This window comes from Mesoplodon bidens (assembly GCF_964165515.1).
Source record: "Mesoplodon bidens genome assembly, chromosome: 6".
Classification (NCBI taxonomy): Eukaryota; Metazoa; Chordata; class Mammalia; order Artiodactyla; family Ziphiidae; genus Mesoplodon; species Mesoplodon bidens.
Genome location: NC_138162.1, coordinates 54,789,475 through 54,812,662, shown reverse-complemented (window position 1 = coordinate 54,812,662; position 23,188 = coordinate 54,789,475). Strand labels below are relative to the sequence as shown.

General features: G+C 37.1%; 1 pseudogene across 1 annotated transcript; it reads right to left on the bottom strand.

Moving 5' to 3' along the window:
• Window positions 1-268: 268 nt before the first annotated feature.
• Window positions 269-1,605, bottom strand: LOC308618707 (non-selective voltage-gated ion channel VDAC3-like; annotated as a pseudogene). The gene has a single exon. The product of its transcript is annotated as a non-selective voltage-gated ion channel VDAC3-like (transcript).
• Window positions 1,606-23,188: the final 21,583 nt, after the last annotated feature.

The following is a 23,188-nucleotide window of genomic DNA, read 5'->3' as shown; positions in this document are numbered from 1 at the left end:
CCCACTCCTGGGCATATACCCAGAGAAAACCGTAATTCAAAAAGACACATTCACCCCAATGTTCACTGCAGCACTACTTACAATAGCCAGGTCATGGAAGCAACCTAAATGCCCATCAACAGAGGAATGGATAAAGAAGATGTGGTACATATATACAATGGAATATTACTCAGCCATATAAAGGAACAAAATTGGGTCATTTGTAGAGATGTGAATGCATCTAGAGAATGTCATACAGAGTGAAGTAAGTCAGAAAGAGAAAAAGAAATATCATATATTAACGCATATATGTGGAATCTAGAAAAATGGTACAGATGGACCAGTTTGCAGGGCAGAAATTGAGACACAGATGTAGAGAACGTATGGACACCAAGAGGGTAAAGTGGCGTGGTTTGGGGGTTGTGGTGTGATGAATTGGGAGATTGGGATTGACATGTATACACTGATGTGTATAAAATGGATGACTAATGAATAAATATAAATAAATAAATAAATAAATAAATAAACAAACAAACATACACAGGTTATTTGTGCGTAAAATAAAAAAATTATGGGGTCTCTTTGAACTCCAGAATTCACGGGCACCTCTTACAGCAATGGATCATGATTGTTTACTAGTAAAGTTCACTTGATATGGACATGCAGAAATTAAAAAAAAAAATTACTCTGAGCGTGCAAAAAAACAAAACAAAACCACATTAAGCTTCTAGTTCAAATCCCAGCCCGACCTTGTGCCCTCCTGCCTTGAAGGTCTTTCCATGGATTAGAGCTGACAGGGTCAGTTTCACTCCTGATCAGAGGGGCTGAGTATAACGCAGCCAATCAGGGTGGCATTATTCACTTTAGCAGATAAAGAAGTTCTACAATCCAGCTTGTACTTAGCAGCGATGCCGAAACGTGTGTTGTTACTGCCGGCGGTCCACGAGAGGTTTATTGATGTTTCAGTCTTCTCATTCACCTTCTGGTAGATCTACCTTCCAAATTCAGTGCCATTGTTCACGAGTGTGCAGCTAGAAGTCTGTGGCCTTGTAACCCAGGGCAAAATTATTCTGTGACAGTTTGGATTTGGCTGTGTCAAAACTCATCTGATAGCCAGCAAGCCAACCTTCAAAGGCCAACACAGCCCAGCCATAGATGGTTGGTCCAGAAAAATTGATACCAACATTACTGCCAAGACAGAAACAATCCTGTTTATAGGAGGCCTTCGATTTCCCACTCTTCTTCCCTGTGTTCCCTACAAATATAGTATCAAGAGTCAGTTTCGACCCTTCAGCCAACTTATTCTGTTCTCCAAAGACATTTCTGTCCCAAGAGTACTGTCTGTGTTCCACTTTTGGGTGAAGGTCAGTCCATAGTTACAAATCTTGTATTTGGTCTATAGGTTGCCTGATGCTTTCCCTGTATCATTGTAAGCATGACCAGAAGTAGAAAATACCACTCCACTACATGACTTGGTTCTCAGATCTATTTTGACCATGCCAAATCCATATCCTCTGTTGAAGACATCCTTGGCAGCCTTTCCTAGGTCATAGTAAATTGGTGTGTTACACATATCTCCGACTGCAGGGCCTGTCCGCTCAGCCAGGAGGGCCCATCCACTCTGCTAGAGCATCGCTGAAGGTCTTCTTCAGGACAACGCCATCCGCGCCTGCACAGCCCCACACCCACGGTATCTGTGCGCTGCGAGCCCCCACGATGCGGCTGTGCCAGTGTCGCGCCGGGGTCGCACGCCACACACCAGAGCCGGACTAACACCCCCAACTGTCCGAGTGTGCGCGTGCGCGGCAGGGCCCGGCCTTTGGCTTCTTTCTTAATTATTTTTTTGTTGTTGAGTGGTAGGAGTTTTTAAAATATATATTCTGAACATTAACCCCTTATCCAGATATATGATTTATAAATATTGTTTCCCATTCCATAAGTTGCTTTTTCACTCTGTTGATTGTGTCCTTTGATGCACAATTTATTTTTCTTTTGTTTCCTGTGCTCTTTTTTTAAAATCACACAAGTATTCCCCAGTGCTCTAATCCAAGATTCAAATAGAATGATCATCATCACACAATGGGATGGAATGGAATAGATTGATCAGATGCAGTCACAAGTCCTTGTCTTTCTACCTTTTAGGGATACTTGTCTAACTTTTTTAGTAAAAGGACTGCTTAAACCCTGTCAAATCTCCGTGAGGGAGATGGGCTTGAATGTATAGTTCTCTACATCCTGCTTATTGGGCTTACCCTATAGCTAGAGTTGGGCTATGGGAGCATCTGAGCTCTCTCTTTGGGTCCACCAGACAAAACAAAAAATGAAAGAAAACCAAAGCAAACAAACAAAAATACTTCCGAAGTATAAAAGACCATGTGTCCAATTTTAAGGATAGATATTGACTATAGCATGGAGAGGCAGTGTACAATGTGGTGGATAATTTCACTGGTGAGGACTGTATCCAAAATAACTGAGTGTTCAGGAAAAAATTTACTAAATATTTCATCTCAGAATTGCTATGATAATTTGGCATATAACTGTAACTACCTCTGAACAAGTTGCCCTGTCAGGAGTATGGAGGAGGCGAAAGTTTCTCAAAAAATATTTTTAAAACCAATATACTGGAGTACTAAAATAACAAAACCTCTTTGTGGTTTTCTCTTCGTGGTTTTAATTCTCTCTCTGGACCTGTTCCCTTACCTGTAAAAAATGATGCTAAATAAATGAGTTGAGTTAATCTGTCTTTTAATTTGATTCAAAATCAATGAAGTATATGGGAAAAGCAGGTCAGTGGTGCCTACATGACTACATGACTTCATATGCCTCAAAATGGGTTTTGTTTTATGTATAATTAAAAGCAAATTATAAGCAAAGAAGATAATTACAACATCTTACAGAGTTCATGTGGGTGCGGTCATGTGGTTAAACATGGATGTGAGGGTACTGCACAAGGTAAGCTCCTTATAGTGAATTTACTAAGTTTACATTTCCCATACGGCAAGTTTCTTAAGGGTATTTAAGGTTTTAATGCAAGAAGCATGCGTGACATTACTCTGTTAATATTACAGGAAGTCTTTACTTTTGTATAGCTTATTTTGGCTATAATAAAATCTGCAACTCACATTTTATATGCAATAAATGTATAGGATCTATTTCTCTCAGGGTCTTTAACAACTATCTTTACTACTGCAGCAAAATATTTTAGTGAAAATGTGTGATTTGTGGGTGCTAAACATGGAGATGATGTTGGAGGGACACGGTGGGACAAAGTGGCATTATGGGCTGTGAGGATAATAGATGCATTCTTTGGTTTACTGGATGACCATTTCACACCAAGAATTAAATTAAATTCATGCAGTAATAATTTTTAAGAGCCAGAAATACAGAACTATAGAGAAATGAACCCATGTGAGCTCATTCTTTTAGTCATATTGGCCCACACAAGACTCCTAAACAGTGTGTGTACCAAGCACAGTAAAAGATGATACTGAAACTATTCCTTTTCCTTTCCTTTTCCTCTAGCTTTTCTTTTCCATTATGAGGTATGCTTAGCTATTCAGCAAACAATTACAGATGACAAACTATTGTACTAGTTATGTCATGAAGAGCTAAAGAATGTTGGCAGAGACATGAATAATGCTCAGAATTTTCACTCAACCTTTAAGTGCAGTATTACTATTAATTCATTCTAGAATTATACAGACATTAGCAAGGTACATAATTATGGTAGTAATTTTCTTTAATATTTTAATGTCTTATAAATGTTAGGATTGCTTTTCCAGAAGAGGGAAGATAAGAGTTTCCCTTATTCTGAGCTTAATCTTCTGTAAATGAGTTACCCCAATTGCCCTCCCCAAAGTCTACCTATGGAATTGAGCTAGGAAACACCATGTCCTACACAGCAGCAAAAGTTGCTACATAGTTATTTGGCTTTAAAATACCCTTCTTGCAAACAAGAGGAGTTATTCAAGAGATTTGCAGCATATCCTTGGTGAAGACAGGAGAGGAGAAAAATCTAGAAGTATATGTATTGTGCTTTGCTTTATATCATAAACATGTAAATGGAAGGTCAAGGATTTATTATTTTAAATAAATTCAAGTGATGAGGGATGTTTTATTTTGTAAATAATTATGGCCTTATTTGTTTTAAGTTCAAATTTCCATACGTCAAATTTTATTAAATGGAGCACATCTGTATGAGATCTAAATGGAAAACCTGAGAAGAGTTCATGTTTAATGTAGTGATGTTTTAATGAATTAATCATTCATTCATTCATTTGTATATTAAATATTAACCAAATATTTACCTAGACTCTGTTTTATTCTGAATAGACTAGATCTTACTGCAGGGACAAATAACCACTATTACTGACTCCAAACAGACCAAAAAAAGGTTTATTTCCTACACTAGTTACATGTTGGTGACAGGATAACTAGGACCTCTGTTCATTATCATGTCACCTCCCCTCTGAGACTCAGGCTGATGAAGCATTCACTAGCTACACCATGCCAGACACTGTGGTAGAACGGGAAAAGAATATGGTCAGGCCCACATTGTCTCTTAAAACTTCTACCCAGAAATGACACATGTCACCATGACTCATGTTTCATTGGCCAACACAAGGCCCATAACGTGAGTCTGAAGTGCAGTATGAGAAATGCAATAAACTGAATTTCCTATTCACATGTTTAGGCGTGATTTCCTATCCCTAACTAAATACAGAAAACAAGCAAAAATCAGTGTTACTTGTTTCAGAAAACACTTGACCCTGAGAGATATGTGTGCTAATCAAGTAACTTATTGATCAAAACTAACATCCCACTATCAAGAATGGCTTCAAGACCTTCACTTTGTTGTGTCCACCATGCAAAGCCATCACGTCATAAATATTTCCTGATCTCCACTAATTCCCATTTTGCAAGACACAACTTAAAATCACCTAGCTCAGGCCCCAAAACCCTGTAAAAATTCTCCATTGATTTCTCCCTTCTGACACAATGTTAAAACAGTGTTTTCTCTAACTGCAGCTGGTCAAAGAAACTTTGCCTTGCTTAATCACTAAGTTTTTCTGCTGGCCTTCTGGAGGACTAATTATTTGGTATAGGCCTACTCCACACCTGGAAGGAGACAGGAAACCAAATATCACTGAACAGCACGAATGGTAATCATAGTATTTATATGTCAAGTGTTGTGATAGGCTTTTGAAGTAACAGATTTGAATAAGGCCCAAGCCTTGGCATATGATAGGTGCTTCATGTTTGTTAAATGAATGACTGAAATATAGAAAAAAAGGCAAGTGTGTATGAATCTTATAATACTTCATGAAGACAATGATAATAATAGAGTTAGCAAGATAAATAATTAAGGTCTATACAACCTCACTGCTATGCAACCCCATGTTTTATCTGGGGTTAATTTTTTCTGATTCACCTGTTTCCCTGGCCTGAAAGTACCCCACAGAGAGGCTGACAGTTTCTTCTCAATATGGTTTGCAACAAATTACAAGAATTGAAGAACTTCAGAAAGAAAACCTAGTCTAGAAGAGAATAACATATTTGACTGTTTCTCAAATTTCATTCTCTTCCATATCTATAAATCCATGAAGACACAATGTTTTCACCTCCTAACACCTAATACAGTATAGATGTACAATAAAGATTTTTAATGAGTGACTGAATATTAACTCCATTCACTCTTGTGGCATTTATTGTGCTCACACTATATACAAAACTATGTGCTGGAGAAACTACCATGCTTCTAAAAGGTGAAGAATAGCTGGGCCTTCTCTTAACCCTAAAAGGCTAGGCACATTTCCTAAAGAAGTAATTGTATGACAAGCAACATGATACAGTGGAAAGAGTTCTGAACTTAGAATATGTTTTCGATGCCAGCTCTAGCATTTGATTCTCTGTGTGAACTCTGGCAAGTCTCTATGTGCCCCATCTTGGTTTCCTAGCCTACAAAATGAAAGGTGATATATTTACATTTTAAATGTGTTATGAGCAAGCAAATATGTAATAGTTGGAAAATAACTTAGCACCATCTGCATTTAAGCCTAGCAAATTGTTTCTATGTTTCCCTCTTTTATCTCTTCATCTCTTCATCTTTTGTCTGTGATCCTTTAGCATCCTGTGGCATTTTATATCCTGCAGTGAATTGTAATTCTCTATTGATTTGTCTGTATACTTCCCTTCGCAACTTCCCTGAGGACAAGACTATTTTATTCATTTTTACATCCCACACATTTACTACAGAGCCTGATGTATAGGAGATGGTCAGAAAATGTTTGAAAATGAAAGAACATATATAAATGTATAGATGAACTAATAAGTGAATGAATGAAATGAGCTGTGGAATTAATAACTTTCAACAAAGTTTTTGATGAATCATTATAGTAAGAGGGTCACTGGCTCCTCTCATCTGTGTACCTTTTTTAAAGACAAAGATGTAACTGATGTGCAGCAAAGGATGAACATCAACCCTATAGAGCAATTTTCCCAAACTTCCTTGATGATATGAATTACTTGGGTATTTATTAAATATACAGTTTCCCAGACCTTTGTCTTAAAGATTATAATTTTCCGGTCTGGAATATCACTAAGTAATTTGTATTTCTAACAGCTACTCCTAGGTAATTCATAGCATTATGGAAATTTGGTTAATACTGATCTAGAATATAAAATGTAATAACAGTTACAACAAAACATATAGTGCCTGCTAGGTTAAATTATTTTACTGCACTAATTTACTTCATTAATTTATAGATATTGACTCATTTAATCTTCACAACAAGCAGTCATTATTATTACCTCTGTTTTACAGATGAGTAAAACTGGGGTATGGAAAAGTTAAATAACTTACCCAGGTTATGGAACTATATATGGAATAGGTGGGATTTGAAAACTGGCCACCTGACTTTTGAGTATGCACTCTTAATTTTTCTTGATTACTTCTTCCCCAACAATGAAAACAGTGCATAGTGCTACACAATTTAAAACATATTATTTTTACTATTTCTGAGAGCAAGTGATGCTCACAAAGATCCATTGAGAGAATTTCCAAGGTACGCAACCACTTGAGGATTTGGATTTGCAGTGCAAGGGAGAGCACCACGTAGTTACTGACCAAACTCTTTGGAAAGCTACTGTATTAGTTTCCTACTGCTGCCGTAACAAATTACTACAAACTTCATGGCTAAAAAGCACACAAATTTATTATATTACACTTCTAGAGATCATAATTCCAGAAAGAGTCTTATGAAGATACAATCAAGGTGTTGAAAGGGCTGATTCTTTCTGGAGACTCAAGAGGAGAATCCATTCCTCGCCTCTTCCAGCTTCTAGAGGCTGCTAGTAAACCTTGGCTTGTGGCTGCAGCACTTTAATCTCTGCTTCCATTGTCAAAATGCTCTGTCCTATTCTGTTCCTCCTCCTTCCCTCTTATAAGAGCCCTTATGATAACGTTGAGTCAACCTGGACAATTCAGGATAATCTCACCAGTTCAAGTTCCTTAACTTAAATCACCTCTGCAAAGTCCCTTTCCTCATGTAAATTCACATATTCACAGGTTTTGGGACTTGGGTACCTTTGGTGGCCATTTGTTACCCTAGCACACCAAGAGCAACACAAGGGGTTACCACATAGGACAGTTTCTTAATCTAGATGTCACGGAGCTTCTTGCTGTACTGTATGTGTCCACCAAAGGATGGGGATTGGGTGAAACATTTTTCAAAATCTTGGCTAGAATACTTGGGGGAATAAAAATACAGGTTCTGATTTGATCAAGAAATCATCCTTTAAATACCCATGAAGAACATTATACCCAACTAATCTCAGTCCCCTTCTCTTTCTTACATGGGAACTGTTCTGTTATCCCAAGGTAAAAACTATCCATGGGAAGCTGGGTACTCGATGCTTTTCCGGAAGCCTAAATCCAACTAATTTTCATATTCCACAAGAGTTTGCTGCGGCTTTACCTACAAACTAATAACAAACTGCCCAAAATTTGAAGTCATAAAAAATCCTTAGCAAGGTTTTACAGACGCAAATCATGCCCAGTTGAAAGATTCTACCTTTCTGAGACAGAAGAGTATTCATATAACACAGAGGAAATTCTGTAAAGGGCTGTCTGTATCTTAATGATGAATATTCCTCTCCTGTTGAAAATTCTGCAGCAAGCTTTAAAAAAATCGAATCATAGCATGAGGAGCTGCTGGAGGTCACAAAGGACTAAAATCTGTAATAATCTGCATGTCTCTATCAGATAATAGGAAGCAAGATGTTGACTGAAACAGTTTCATTTCAAATGATCTCTGTGATATTGATCAAATTGGGAGCATGCCAAATAAAAACATGTTTTCTTATTAATTCTTAAATTGCTTCTCTCATTTTGCAAATTTAAGTTAATGCATTGGCAAGAGAAAAAATGTTACTTGAAGTAGAAACAAATATGAATTGGCTAACAGATGCAGGAAGCTAAACAGCAGTCATCTTTGGAATAATTTTTCTAGGCTTTGTTAGTTCATATTTTATGGAGCTAAGAAGAAAGTGTTGAGTTTTCCTATCACAATGTTCCATTAAGAGTATTTCCAGAATAAGCACCACATTATGTTTTGGATCTTGCCGTGCATGATAGGACAGCACTGAACATCCTCTGGATGACTTATGAGCGGTGAAATTAAGTTGTTTGCCAAGTTGTCTTTGGGGACAAGGCAAATGAATTGATCTCAAACTAATGGAAGTTCGTTTTAGGTCCTGGAACATTACTCTGAATGGCTTGAAGGTGTCACTTTAAGCAAATCACTTAAATATTTTGTACTAGAATCTCTCCTTTTGTATAAGACAGATATTATATACCTGCTATGTCTTTACCTAAAGTCCAGAGTACTTTAGAGATTTGCAAGATTTTTTTTAATTTTTAAGGCATTCCAAAGAAAAATTGAACATGTAGGAAATAAGTATAATCTTTTCATGTCATATTTGATATAGATTAAAAATATTCCTACCCTTATGTTGACAAATATCATTCTGAGGGATTTATCTTAAGGAATTATCCAAAAGACAAAACATGCTATGGTCAAAGAACAAAGATGTTCTTTTGTGTATTAAATGTGATAAGAAATATATGAAAGCAATCAAATTGTCCCAACTATTGATATTTGATTATATAAATAATAGAAATGTGTTTAGTTGGTGAACACTTTCATTAAAATAAATGATAATAAGATCTATGTGGCAGCATCGAAAATTACATAGAGTTACATGGAATTAAAAGTGAACCCTTTTTACAGGAATAAAGATGCAGACGTAGATAATGGACTTCAGGACACAGGGAGGGGAAAGGGTAAGCTGGGATGAAGTGAGAGAGTGGCATGGACATATATACAGTACCAAATATAAAATAGATAGCTAGTGGGAAGCGGCCGCATAGCACAGGGAGGTCACCTTGGTGCTTTGTGACCACCTAGACGGGTGGGATAGGGAGGGTGGGAGGGAGGGAGACGCAAGAGGGAGGAGATGTGGGGATATGTGTATATGTATAACTGATTCACTGTGTTATAAAGCAGAAACTAACACACCATTGTAAAGCAATTATACTCCAATAAAGATGTTTAAAAAAATTAAAAAATAAAAATAGCAAAAAAAAAAAGTGAACCCTTTTTACTAATATGCATATATGTTTTCCATATGGATGAAAACTGGATGAGATGTGCACAATTTAAAATGAATGATATGTCTGGGTAAAGATCTGAGTGATATGTGTTTATCTAATTTTACATTTATTAAACATCCTGTAATGTTATACAGTCTTTAAAATTTTTAGAAATATTTAAATTAGGATTTTAAAAGGAAAGAAATAAAGACTTATGGGGGAACACTTGACTTTTTTGCTCTTACCATCCTGTTTTTCCTCTTTTCCATTCCCTAGACTCATCCAACATCACTATCTTCACTGGAAGCTTTCTCTATAATTCACACGACTGTTTAAAGGTTTATCATTCACAGTGTTCTGCTAGTGAAAGAACTCTATAGCGGCCTGCAGGCTCTGTCTAGCTGTCTCCTCTCCTGGCTGCCCTTGGGTCATCCACACCACTGGTGGTAAAATGCCAACAGAAAAATTAACGGAGCATCCGCCTATACCCTGATTCCTTCCTAAAGGAGCCTGTCTCTGGGGAGCAACTAAAAGGGCAGGAAAAATGTGCAGAAATCTCATGGGGACGGAAAGACGTGAAGACAGCTGGTAGATCTGGCAAACCCACGTCCCTGCAGAAACCTGTCGCTCAGAACTAATGCGGCCCAATTCTCTATGAGTATGCAGTTTAATAGACTGAAAGTGGAGGGAGCATCTCTGTGAATACAGCTATTTTAAAAAGAGTGCACCAGACGTTGTGCTCAGAACTATGCATGCATGATCTCATTTAATTCTCACAACAACCCAAGAGAGAGAAAACGTAATCTCCATTTTGTCAATGAGGAGAATGGGGCCCTGAAAGAGTTGATGACTTTCCCTGTGGCACCCTGGCTTACCAGAGAGTGTTGCAACCTTCTACGTTTTCGTTTAGTCTCTGAAGACAGCATAACCAGGATTATGTAGAAAATACAGCAAAACAAACACCTTTTCCTCCATACCAGGAGATCCACAATCATGCCATTGGATCAATGGTCCAGGGCCTTCATGTTAGCTGCTTCAACTTGCTAATTAGATAGCCTTTAAGAATACAAACTTTCCTAATCAAACTAGCAAATGTTGGCATTGTATTTTGCTTCTTCAAACACCTGAAGTAACAACTCTGAGGTGAAGGAAAGAATATCATGTGTATGACCTCATCTTTGGATATTCTACTGTATGATACCATGTCTTAGAACATGTGTGATGGGTAAATGTTTCTAATGATAAGTTTAGCTTGTGACCCAATGACCCATATGCATGCTTGTTTTCCACTTGCCTTCTTAAAAACACATGCAGTTAATTTCAATTTATAGATACATTTTGTTTTAACATCTTTTACTATCTAGGCCAGACCACTCTGGTGATGTGGGGGAGCTTAGGTAGATTACATACATGATGAAATGGGAAGGACAAAAAGAACTCTAGTGGCTAACGTATGCCAGGCATGGTTCTGGAAACATTACATATTTATTTCAGTCTTTACCACTGGCCTTCAAGATAGATACTGTTATTCCCATTTGTGCTTTTGAGAAGATAAAGGTTTAGGAATTTTCCCAACAATATCACACTACTGGTGAATTGTTAGAGCCAAGATTCTGAAATAGACTTTCTAAAGTCTTTTCCAAATACACCAATATTCCTTATATTCCCCAGAATAGCTCAAGCACAGTAATACTGCCAGGATCTTACTTCCCTTGCTGGCCTTGAAATGGTGCGTGGGTTCTTAGTTGTAATCAACAGAAACTGACTCTGATCAATTAAATTTGTTTTAAAGGTTATTAGATAACTCGAGGAATCACTAGCAGGGCTGCAGATTGAGATATGGAAAAACAATAGGAACAAGAACAGCTCCTAAAACCATAGTCACAATCGTCCCACAGAACTAGTCCTATAAAGATACCATTGCTGCCACCATTAACCCCTTGATGCCACAGCTTGAACCTCCACCATCACCCGTGGCACTAGCTGCTCAACACTGGACACTGCCTTTGCCCATGGCCACTGCTGTCCTGGAAACTCGAGGAGTTGCCTCTTCCACTGCAGCCTTCCACCCACATGGGTTCTTCAATACCTCTGTTCTTTGCCTGAATTCCCTAACTCGAAGTTAAAGTGAGGTTGAGCATGTCTGATCAGTTGAGCCCGTGTCACATGCCTACACTTTAGTCACAAGGGGTACTGCAAAACCAAGTACCTGATATTCTCAAATTCTTTCATTATAGATAGGCTGTCACTGCCTTTCCCCAAAACTCAAAAATGCTATTGTCACATGAGCAATAGGAGAGGACAGCTCTCCCCCATTCCCACCATCCCTGATAAATGTCAACAATACATCTGAGTTTGTTTCTCATTCTTTTGGCTTCAGAATTTAAAAGTTTCCTTTTAAAATATAAAGAGGATCACCTAAAGAGGACAAACATTGCTGTGAACAAGCCAGCCCTTTAGATCCTTCTGGTTTATGTGATTATTTCACGTAAAAATCAAAGTTCTAAAAAGATGGGCTATAAAAAAAATCACGTTGATTTAGGTTCAAGGGTAGGAAAAGAAGAATTAATAGAGAAAGGCAAAACTGGTTTGTTTTTGTTGTTGTTCAGTTGTTTGTTCTGCAGACCTGGGAGGTAATTCTAGGAAAAGTGACTGAGAGGGAAAAAGAGGCAATATGACCAGAAAGTTACTTGAATAACAAATGGGTATGCATTCATTCATTCTTTGCTCCAACAAATATTTTTGAGCATCTATGCTGCCAGGCACAGCACTAAGTATTGGGGATACAAAAAATGTGTAAAATCTACTCATTTTTTAATGCTGTTTGCTTTCTTCATGTCTAGGGTGCTCAGTAGCTCACAGATACTTCCCCACAAGGGGCTAATTCTCAGGAAACCAAATATGATCATTTTCTCCTAAAACATCTACCTGGCATGAAATGAAACTAGATTGCACTGGTTCAGTCTGTGTTTAATATTCTGAAATCATAATTTGAGCCATAAATTCTGTTCCTTTCAAAAGTGATTGCTGTCTGGGGATTCTCACAGCAGCCTTGAGTTTGGGAGTACTCAGATCCTTTCCTGGCTGTCACTGGCTTGTTTAAGTGACCCTGAGCAAATGAGTTAAGCATCTCTGGGACTTGGTTTCTTCATCTCTAAAAGACGGATAAAAATACCAGCCACCTGTTGTGAAGATCAGGGAGCTAATATGTCTCAGAAGCTTTCAAATCTCTGGCTCTAAGCCTTTTGCTATCTATGCCTAAGAACAAAGACAACTCCTCATTGCTTTCACCCAAATGCTGCATTCAAAGGAATAAAAAAAACAAAAATACAATATTTGAGTTCTACAAGACTTGAAGCTTATTTTGTATTAGTTTGAATTGCAAACTGTTTTTCTCTGTTGTACTCTTGGCATTGCCATTTTTTAAATACAGCTCTTCATTTGCATAGTAATTACAAAGTTTAACAAATAGCATTAATGTCTGAAAGAAAGAGGTACACTCCATTTAAATTACTGACAGTATTGCATTACACATTTTTAACCTCACTTAAAAAAAAAAGGAAAGCTATTCCATTCTAATGTGCTGTACAGATTCCCAGAGCTCAGCAATATTTGTGCTTTTAGAAGGTAAAATCTCTTCCTGTGCTCTTTAGTGACTTCTAAAACCCTATTCGTAAATACTGATTAGGCACTATTTCACCATAGGACACAGTGCTGTTGGCACAACTCCCCACTCAGAGCCAAACTGGAAATGTTAGTATAGTAAATTAGGCCAAATATCCTAGCTGTATTGCACATGAAGGATCATCTTTAATAAACAGACGCTAATGTAGCACTTGGATCACTTATGGCTGTAAATGTCAATCCTTGGTCTTGATTCCAGGAAGTTTAAAAAAAAAAAAAAAGGAAAAGAAAAGGCATTCAAGGAATGTGTGCTATTTTAATACAAAATGAATAATAAAGAGCAAATGTGAAAATATAAGTTGCTTTTTGGAATAATGTTAAATTTGAACAAAAATACACTACTTAATAGTAGTATGAGGAAAGGGAAAAAAGAAGAAAGGAAGAGATCTCTCACTCTTCTCACTTATGTCTCTGTAGTATTTGTTTTCCTTTGTTTTTGTCTAGCTCTGTTCCTTTGTGCATTCTATACTATGTATTTTTAACTAGTCTCCCTTTCTCCTCAATTGTTTGTCCATACTTCCTTTGAAGAAACTCAGTTCCTCTAGAAATGAAGCATCCTTGATGAATGATTCCTGACTTACCATCCTAACCACTCCACTCATATGCCTTTGTATCAAATCAGTACACAGACACACACCCTACACACAAAACTCATGAGCAAACTGGACATGATGAAATATAGTTTAGAAAACTTAGTTAGGTGGGCAAATGATCACGGCTTTATCTTTACACTGGCCAGAGGTAAAATAGCTTACTTCCTACCATAAAACTTACCTTTGAAGGACATGTAGGAATTTCAAATAAAAATAGAGATTATATGAGATAAATAATATAAAGAAATTTGATCTGGCTTGGTAGACTATGCAAACATTTTAACCCGCCTATTCATTGTCCTGGGGGTTTATCTTGTTTGGTTTTCTGACTTGAGACAGCAGATGCAATACCTAAGATTAATCACAAATCCCTGATTTCCAGCCAAATGTCAGCAACTTATTAGACCTCCACAAGTCAAACTTCCCAAGTCTCAGTTTCCTCCTCTGTAAATTAGTGTTAAGAGTACCTATCTCAGAGATTCATTGACTCATAGAGTGAAAGGACTCAGTACAGTGTCCAGCATATAAAGGGAGTCCAATAAACAGGTGATATGAACATCACTATTTCTAAATGAATGGAGTCATTCTGAGTCTTAGTCCTTAAGGATTTGATATTTTATTCACAGCTTTAGCCTGAAACAGCTTGTTTTTCATGTGTGATCTCTGCCTTAGAAAAAAAATATGTCTTCTCTTTGGTATATCCTTAGTCTTAAAATTCTATGCATACAATAGTTTTTTTGTTTTTGTGCTCTGTCACTGACCTACACTCTGAAACCTTCAGCAAAGTACCATATTTTTCACAAATTTTATTTTCTAAAACTTCCTAAATACTATAGTAGTAGTTTACATTGTGAAAGTCCTGGTATTTTCAACTTAAAATGAAATTATTTGTGGTATAATTTTATCCTTAGAGTCAACATTATATGGTTTATCATGGGGAGACATCTATAATAGAGATTTAAAGCATTATGCTGGATAAGTGCCTCTGCTATATCCATCCAATAATAGCCTTATCTTGGATAAACTCCAAGAGGAACCTGATACAGTCTTCATTATAATAACTGTATTAATAGTTTAGTGATTGTTTGATCCCCTGCTCTATGCTGGGTACTATTCTATGTGTCTTCCAGAAGACTTAGTTGTAACCTTTACCACAGCCATTCAATAAAATAATTATATTCTCATTTTAATATTAGAAAATGGGAACTCCCTAAGGTTAACTCATGAGGTCACATAGATAATAGGAGTAATCACCTGGATTCAAACATAGGCCTTTGTTTGGCCTCAAACACCTATGTCTATTTTACTGTACCATTCTGTGTTCTAAAATTAAATCATAGGGATACTTTGCTTAGCAATACTGATTGTTCAGGTCTAACATTTCCTTCAGTGTGAAAGAAATGTGGTTCCTTTTTGGTAGGTTATTCAGAGATTATTTCTAAATGCATAAATTTTTTTCATTTTAACCTCCTTTATAGGCAATAGAAATCTGAAAAGAATGGATCAACCATTTCATGGTTTAATTCCAAGAAATAAGAATACCAGATAGATTCTCTAAGTGAATTGAGTTAAGGGATCCTGAAGAAGTTCACAGGGCATGGAGTTAAGTGGTATTACCTTGAGATGTGGATTCCGAACACGTGAGGCAGTAAAAGCCATGTAAACAGTGGACTAGAAGAATGTGAAACCTATTCTAGGTCCTGGGTGGAAGTCATAAAATGGTATATGCCTGAATTTATATAAGAATAGCTCAAAAACAACCAAGTTAGCCATGGCCAGTGGTGGGATCTTTAAGTCTGTGAGTCATTGCCAAGGACAAAGTAGATCCTTGGTGAGAGGATCAAGGACTTGACACTAAAAGAGTTCAACAGTGGTATTGGGCTTTATGGTGGCTCAGATGTAAAGAATCATTGGAAATTGAGGTACTATTTGGGATCCATGCAAGGGTTTAGGGAGGTGAGGACTTTCAATTAAACAGTATTATTTAGTTTTCCACAAAGGGATGAGATAAAATTATAATGTAAATTTTATAGATTAAACATTAATTTAGAAATAGGTTGTGGTGTGTTCTAAGAAAAAATCATGAGAAATAGATAATACAATATTAAGATAACCTATGTAAGTTTCAAAAGAATATTATAATAAATAGAAATATAATTTATGAGGGGATTGGAGATTATTTTAAAAGGTGCTATTATATAATATCAATATTATTTGTTTGACAAACTTCTGTCAACAAGTAATATTGTACTGCCCATAAATTGAGTATTTACAAGTCTCTAAGAGTAAGCAGTATTCTATGAGCATTCATCCAACAAACAGAACTGAATACCCCTAAGTGCTTAATGAGCACTGTTGACTGTTTAATTAATGTTTTCAGGTTTTTATCTCACCTACGTCTCTAGGGAATACACTGACCTAATAGATTATGGCATCCCCTTTGGTCCAGTGATAGGCCTGTGAAGGAATGGGTTTATTTCCTATTCTAAGGGTAGTACGTTATTTTCTCCTTCCATGAGTGTTTCTGTCTCTATTTCCTAAAGGACAGGGACACTGATTCACATTAATCTGAACGTTATTGGAAGCTGTGCTGCAACTACAAGGTGAGTTACCCTCAGTATAAAGCCATTCCTGATGTAAGCAAAGTATATAAATGGAAAGAACTTGGGTCTTGGATGACATCACTTAGCTGCTGTACATGATACATCTGGAGTCAACTTTACCTTTTATTGGTTAAGCCAGTTTGCATCTATATTTTCTGTCACTTATAGTCAAAAAAATCCTAACTGATACACATGCTTTCTTCTATGTGTTGTTGACTTTTCAGGAAGAAAAAATGTTGAGTTTCTGCTCCCAAGAAGCTTATAAGGGAGCAAACAAACATATACATTATTATGTTTGGATAAAATAGTTATTAAAGGATCTATATGTAAATATATTATATGTACACATATAAAATAGGCACATAAAATATATATATACATAATTACAAAACAATGGGACAAATGTTAATGTTTATCATGTTCAGAGGGCAAACACTCTCCTGTCCAATTGCTCCCACGGCAGGCAGAGTACAAGAGACCACCAGGCTACATGAATGCAGACCATGGCTTGCCCAATTTCAGACATGAAATCCACATTCACTGTCTTCAATAATCAGCATCAGCAGTGAATATGGAAACATGACCCCCATGAATGAGACCTCCCTCACACTCAGAGTCTGAATAGATCATTGAACAGAAAGATAAGTTATTCCTCACTGAGCTCTATTGTAGAATATAATAACAAGTACTTCTTTATAAATTTTACATTTAAATTTAATTTGATTTTTAAATTTTATTCTTATTAAAAATACCCTTGTTCTTGTGATATATATATATATATATATATATATATATATATATATCAAGTATTATGAGAGCACCATGGTTATGAATTTGCATTGGGGGAGGACACAGTCATGGAAATTTTCATAGAGTTATCATTTGGTGTTCAAGGTAATACTCTGCCAAAAATTTAGGAAAGTTAGTCAATAAATATTTATTGAGCACTTACTATGTGGCAGGCAGGCACTGGTCTAGGCTCTGGAGAAAAGAGAAGAAAACTACTGAAGAAAAGAGAAAAAAATCTCTTTCATATGTGGCTTATATTTAGTAGGGTTGAAAAAGTCAGATAATAAAAGAAATAGGTTAAGTTGTATGGCATGTTAAAGCAATGAGTGCTTTAACTGGAGAAAAAATATGGAGAAAAAATATGGAGAAAAAATAAAGCTGAGAAGTGAGATAAGGAGTGTTTGAATTGGTGTGGGCAAGGGAGACTGCAATTTTAGGTAGGATGATCAAGGAAAACCTCACTGAAAAGGTGATTTGAGAGCAAAGATCTCTAAGAAAGAGGATTCTAGGCAGAAGAGCTGGCAGTACAAAGGTCCCTGAATCTGGACCATAACTTGCATGTCCAATGAACAGCAAGATGGCAGAGCATCTAGAGTAGAGTAAGCAAGAGAAATGGAGAAGATATACTGGATCCCCAAATCTGGTAAGATTTCAAAGGCCTTTGTAAGTTCTTTGACTTTACTCTGAGTAAAATGGAAGGCCACTGGAGGTTTTGAGCTAAAGGGTAACAAGACCTAATTTAGGTTTCAATAGGATCATTTTGCTGTGGAGTTAAGAATAGATGGTAGTATAGAAAAAACATGGTATGTTTAGGAAGCAAGTAGTTGGGAGAGTGGCTAAAGGTTATTCTATGCTGCAGTGGGTTCTAGATGGTAAGGTATGTAGAAACTGAGTATGATGGACCTTGGTCTCTGGTAACAATTTTGGACTTTTCTGTAGGTGGCAGATGCTAAACACAGGAACAGCATGCTAACATTTATATTTCAGAGAGCACAATCATATGGCAATTGTTCCCTCTCTAGGAGAGAAATAACAGCGAGGCAAAGGAAGGAGTTAAGAGGCACTGATTGTCATGATTCGGTTTAACTGCCAATGAAGATCTAATACAACAGCAATTTAAATGAAAGGAAATTTAAACATTGTCTGTCTAAGGTTATCAAAATGGTTCGTCAGTTGACAAGGATCTAGACATTTTCTATATTGTTGCTTTACCATCTTAAACACTGGCCATTTATGGTATGGTCCAAGATGATTATTCCATTTCCATCTATCACACATGTATTCCAGCCAGCAGAAAGAAAAAAAATGAGAAAAGCATGTCAACCCCCTTTTAAGGACATAGTAAAAATAATTGCTCATACCATTGCTAATTACATCATATAGGTCAGAATTTAGCCTCAAGATGGTCATATCTAGCTGTAAAAAATGCTAAGAAATTTAATTATTATTCTGGGAAGACATGCAGTCCAATAAAATTCAGGATTTCTCTTGCTGAGGGAAAGGAAAAGAGGATATTGGGACAATTCTCTGACTCTGCAGCAGAGGCTACTGCAGTAGTCCAGGTGACGGGTGCACAGTGTCTGATCTCAGCCGGTGTCTCTGCAGATTGAAGACAGCAGTAGGTTTAAGAGGTGTTTAAAAGGGAAATCAACCAGACTTGGTGAACAATTGAATCTATGAATGATAGAGAGCCACATCTAATCTAAGATCTCTGGCTTGGAAACTGATTTTATGACAGGGTCATTAAGTGAAATAGGGGGATTCCTGAGGAAGGAACAGGTGTATACAAAATAGAAGTTCGGTTTTGTACAGGTTGTATTTGAAATTCTTTATGAAAGTCAATATCTAGAAGAAATCCTTATTTTTATATTATATTGCTTTTTAAAAAAAAGAATGTAAACCACAGGACACACATTCTTTGAAGTATAATAGTACTATTTGAGTGTCTGAACTCATTTGTCCTTCAGCCCTGGAAATTGCTCTAGGAAATACATTTCTATTTACTTAAGGGCTACCTGTTATTTTATTCTTGACCCTTCTGCCATTTGCTAGCATACGAGCATAGGTTACCAACTCACTCTAACCACTTTTATTTTATTTTAGAGAGGAACAATGTTAATAAAATGCCTTAAATTCTGACCTCCCTACTTTCACATTCTCTGTGGTAATTATCCATTCAGGAAGACTCACCTTGAGAAATAAGCATCTTTCTGAAATCAATACAAAAGGAAAAGCAAACAATTGTGTAATAGCATTTCTGCCAGTCCTCTCTGTCAACAGAGATGTTTAAATCACAAATGTCAATTAGTTTTACAGGGATTAGGGTATCACCCTTATAAGTGAAGTCAGAAGCATATAAATAGCTGTCTGCACCTCCCTCTTGGCCTTCCCAGTTTCCATCTTTCCAGAGACCTCATCCTGAAAACATGAAATATCCCAAGAAAGAAACTTTGAAAACTACAAAAATGTGGTCCAAATCAAAGTGGTTAAAAACTAGAGAGGCATTAACAAGTTTGAGACAAACAAGGAGACCAATTGTTGATCTCATTAGATCACCTCACTAAAGAATGCTATACCGCCACTATTACTACAACTACTGCAAATTATTATTGTTGTTGTTATTGTTTTTATCAGGTTTCAAAGCAAATGCCTTTTGACTTAAAAGAAGTTCAGGGTTGGAAGATAGTCATTGGGGAAACAGATGAGAAATTACTTTGCATTATCACTTTATATACATTCAACTCATTTAATTCATATATTTGGCTTGAAGTAGAAATTACTCTCATTGCACAGATGAGGAACCTAGGTTTTAAATGATATGCCACATTCACAGAAGTAGAATATGAAGAAGGACTTGAACCCAGGCATATCTGAGTTCAAAGCTTCCCAGTGTTTCCCACCACACCGTAATGTTTCTCATGTGAATCTCAGATTCGCTAAACTAAGTTTACTTTATTTGCTACATTGCCTCAATTCTCAATGTCTTGTTTAATGTGCAATGACAATTTTTATTGTACATTTACACTAATTATTATATTCTACTGTCAGATCAGGGTACACAGGTCACAGGTCCCTTTCCTATGACACAAGTCTACTGTGTACTGCATTAAATTTTGATTGATAAAGCTATCAATTTATTCATTTATTTATTCAGTTATACTCAAATAGTCATTGAGTAAGTACTGTGATATTGTCATGTAGTGAGGGTATGTAAGGATGAATGAACCACAATACCGCCCCTCAAGCAGTCCACAGTACAATGGGAAAAACAAACAGACAAAGCAGACAATGGAAATATCTGGACATAGAAATGGTGTGGGTATAGAGATGGAGGAGAACAGAGAATGAAAAAAGCCAAGTATGGCTTTAAGGAAGATTTCACAAAGGGGACGACATTTGGGCTGGAACTTAAAGAATGGGCATTTAAAGGGGAGAGCAGAGGAAACAGATGTGCACAAGCATAATGGTTGGAAACATTAGTTATGAAGTTGTATTGTCTGGGTTCAAGGGTGTTTCTGCCTCTCTCTAGCTGAAAGACCTTAAGAAATCTGCTCAACTTCCAACAGCCACAGTTTCATTATCTCTAAAATGAAAAACATAATGGTTCCTACCACATAGGGCTACTGTACAAAGTAAATAATTTATGTAAAAGTATTTTTCAGACTATGTAACCCAGAAAGAACACTCATTAAATATTAGATAATATTACTTTGTAATATACTGTAGCTATGCTTTCAGTATTTAATAAGCACATTGTCTAGTATGGTAAATGGAAATTCTGGTTAAATATTCTAGTTAATAGTTATATTTCATTTGTGAATATACAGTTTTCTAAAAATTAAAATATTGAAGATGACTTGTTTCAGGGAAGATTGAGTAGATCTTTTCCCTGTCCCTAACCCCAAGTGCAACTAAAAACCTTGGATTATATAAAACAAACATAAGAATACTGAAAGACAGAGAAAAGAAAGCAGACCAGCTAGGACACTGGGAACCAAGAAACTACACAGGAGTGAGTTTCCCTTTAGTTTGCTTTTTGCTTTATATATCCCAGACTTGGAGTTGGAGAAGCCAGAAAACTGGAATCACCAATTGGTAGAGAAAAAAGAGCCCCAGCAGAAGGTGACTCTCTCTGGTCATGAGACTTGGAAGGGGGCAGCCTAGCAAGATGGAAAACATTTAAGACAATAACTGCTTTTTTTTTTTTTTTTTTGAGGTACGCGGGCCTCTCACTGTTGTGGCCTCTCCCGTTGCAGAGCACAGGCTCCGGACGCGCAGGCTCAGCGGCCACAGCTCACGGGCCCAGCCGCTCCGCGGCATGTGGGATCTTCCCAGACCGGGGCACGAACCCGTGTCCCCTGCATCGGCAGGCAGACTCCCAACCACTGCGCCACCAGGGAAGCCCTGCCTTACCTATACTTTTTTTCTCTAGGCCCACTTCTCAAATTGCCACATTGGCAGCAGAATGCAAAGGATCAGTACTTGAATGCCTGGTAGCCAAGTGTTTATACTGCACATCATGGAAACATAGCCCAGTTACTTCACCTCTATTAGCTTTACTCTTTTTGTGTGTAAAAGAGAATAATGGGATATCGTCTGGATTAAAAAAGATAGCATTGATTCCAATAAATGCATACAATGGCCACAACATTCTAACAATCCTTCCTTTCACTTTTTAATATTCTTTTTTTTTTTTTTTTTTTTTTTGCGGTACGCGGGCCTCTCACTGCTGTGGCCTCTCCCGTTGCGGAGCACAGGCTCCGGACGCGCAGGCTCAACGGCCATGGCTCACAGGCCCAGCCGCTCCGCGGCATGTGGGATCTTCCCGGACCAGGGAACGAAACCGTGTCCCCTGCATTGGCAGGCGGACTCTCAACCACTGTGCCACCAGGGAAGCCCCACTTCTTAATATTCTATCTTGCCCCAAGGTGCTAGATCTCTACAAGTAAAATTTCCACACATGATTTTAATTTAGTACTTCAGTAACTGATATTCCATGGATTTACAGCTTAGAAATACCTGTTTACAGTGATTTTAAAAATTCCACAGTACTACTGTGAGGTACCAGTATTTTTCTGTATTATTATATAGGTATAAGCAAAACAAATCAGCATAGAAGGTGCTTGATTTTTTTAATGTATTTCCACCACAGCAGTTTTCAAAATTCATTGTCATAATCTTTTTTCATTAATGAATGTTCAATATTTGTATGAAAGAATATCATTGTCCATGATTTTAAAACACAAATTATATGACCTCTGTGGTGTGTTGGAAAAAAGAGGGAAAATAAATAGATGCATAACTAGTGAATGTAGCAAGGATTGCCCTTAGTGTAAAAAGATGATAAGGATAGAGGAAAAAACTGAATAAAATTAATAAAGCAAAAAATAAAAGGAAACCACTTAAAGAAGCATTATACAACTGTTGTTCCTCGCAAGGCTGAAATGTGATATTAACCGTAACTACCAATCATACAGCTTCATTCAAGTACATTAGCCATAGAGAAGAGCAATAAATTTAGTACTGGCTTGTTTCTCATATTGAGTTATTTACTAATGTCAGTGGCAGTGGAATTACTGCGATCAAATGAACACATTTATGTGCACCTGTGTAATTTAAGTGAGATGTTAAATCACAAAAATGTAAACAACAGTGTGTGCTATTTGTCAGAAACTTCCTGGGAAAACTGTCAACCAGGACTTTATTGCTGATCTGAGAAATAAGTGTGCTCTGCGAAAGTCAGCAGCTGCCTCCTTCCAGAACTTCTCTGGGAGGCCTCGCCCTGACTTTCTGCTAGGACACCGGATTCCATCCCCTCGTTTCCAGTGTGCTGCTTCCGGTTGTACATATGGGCAGAGAGACTTAATTTATTCACTAGCTCATCCAAT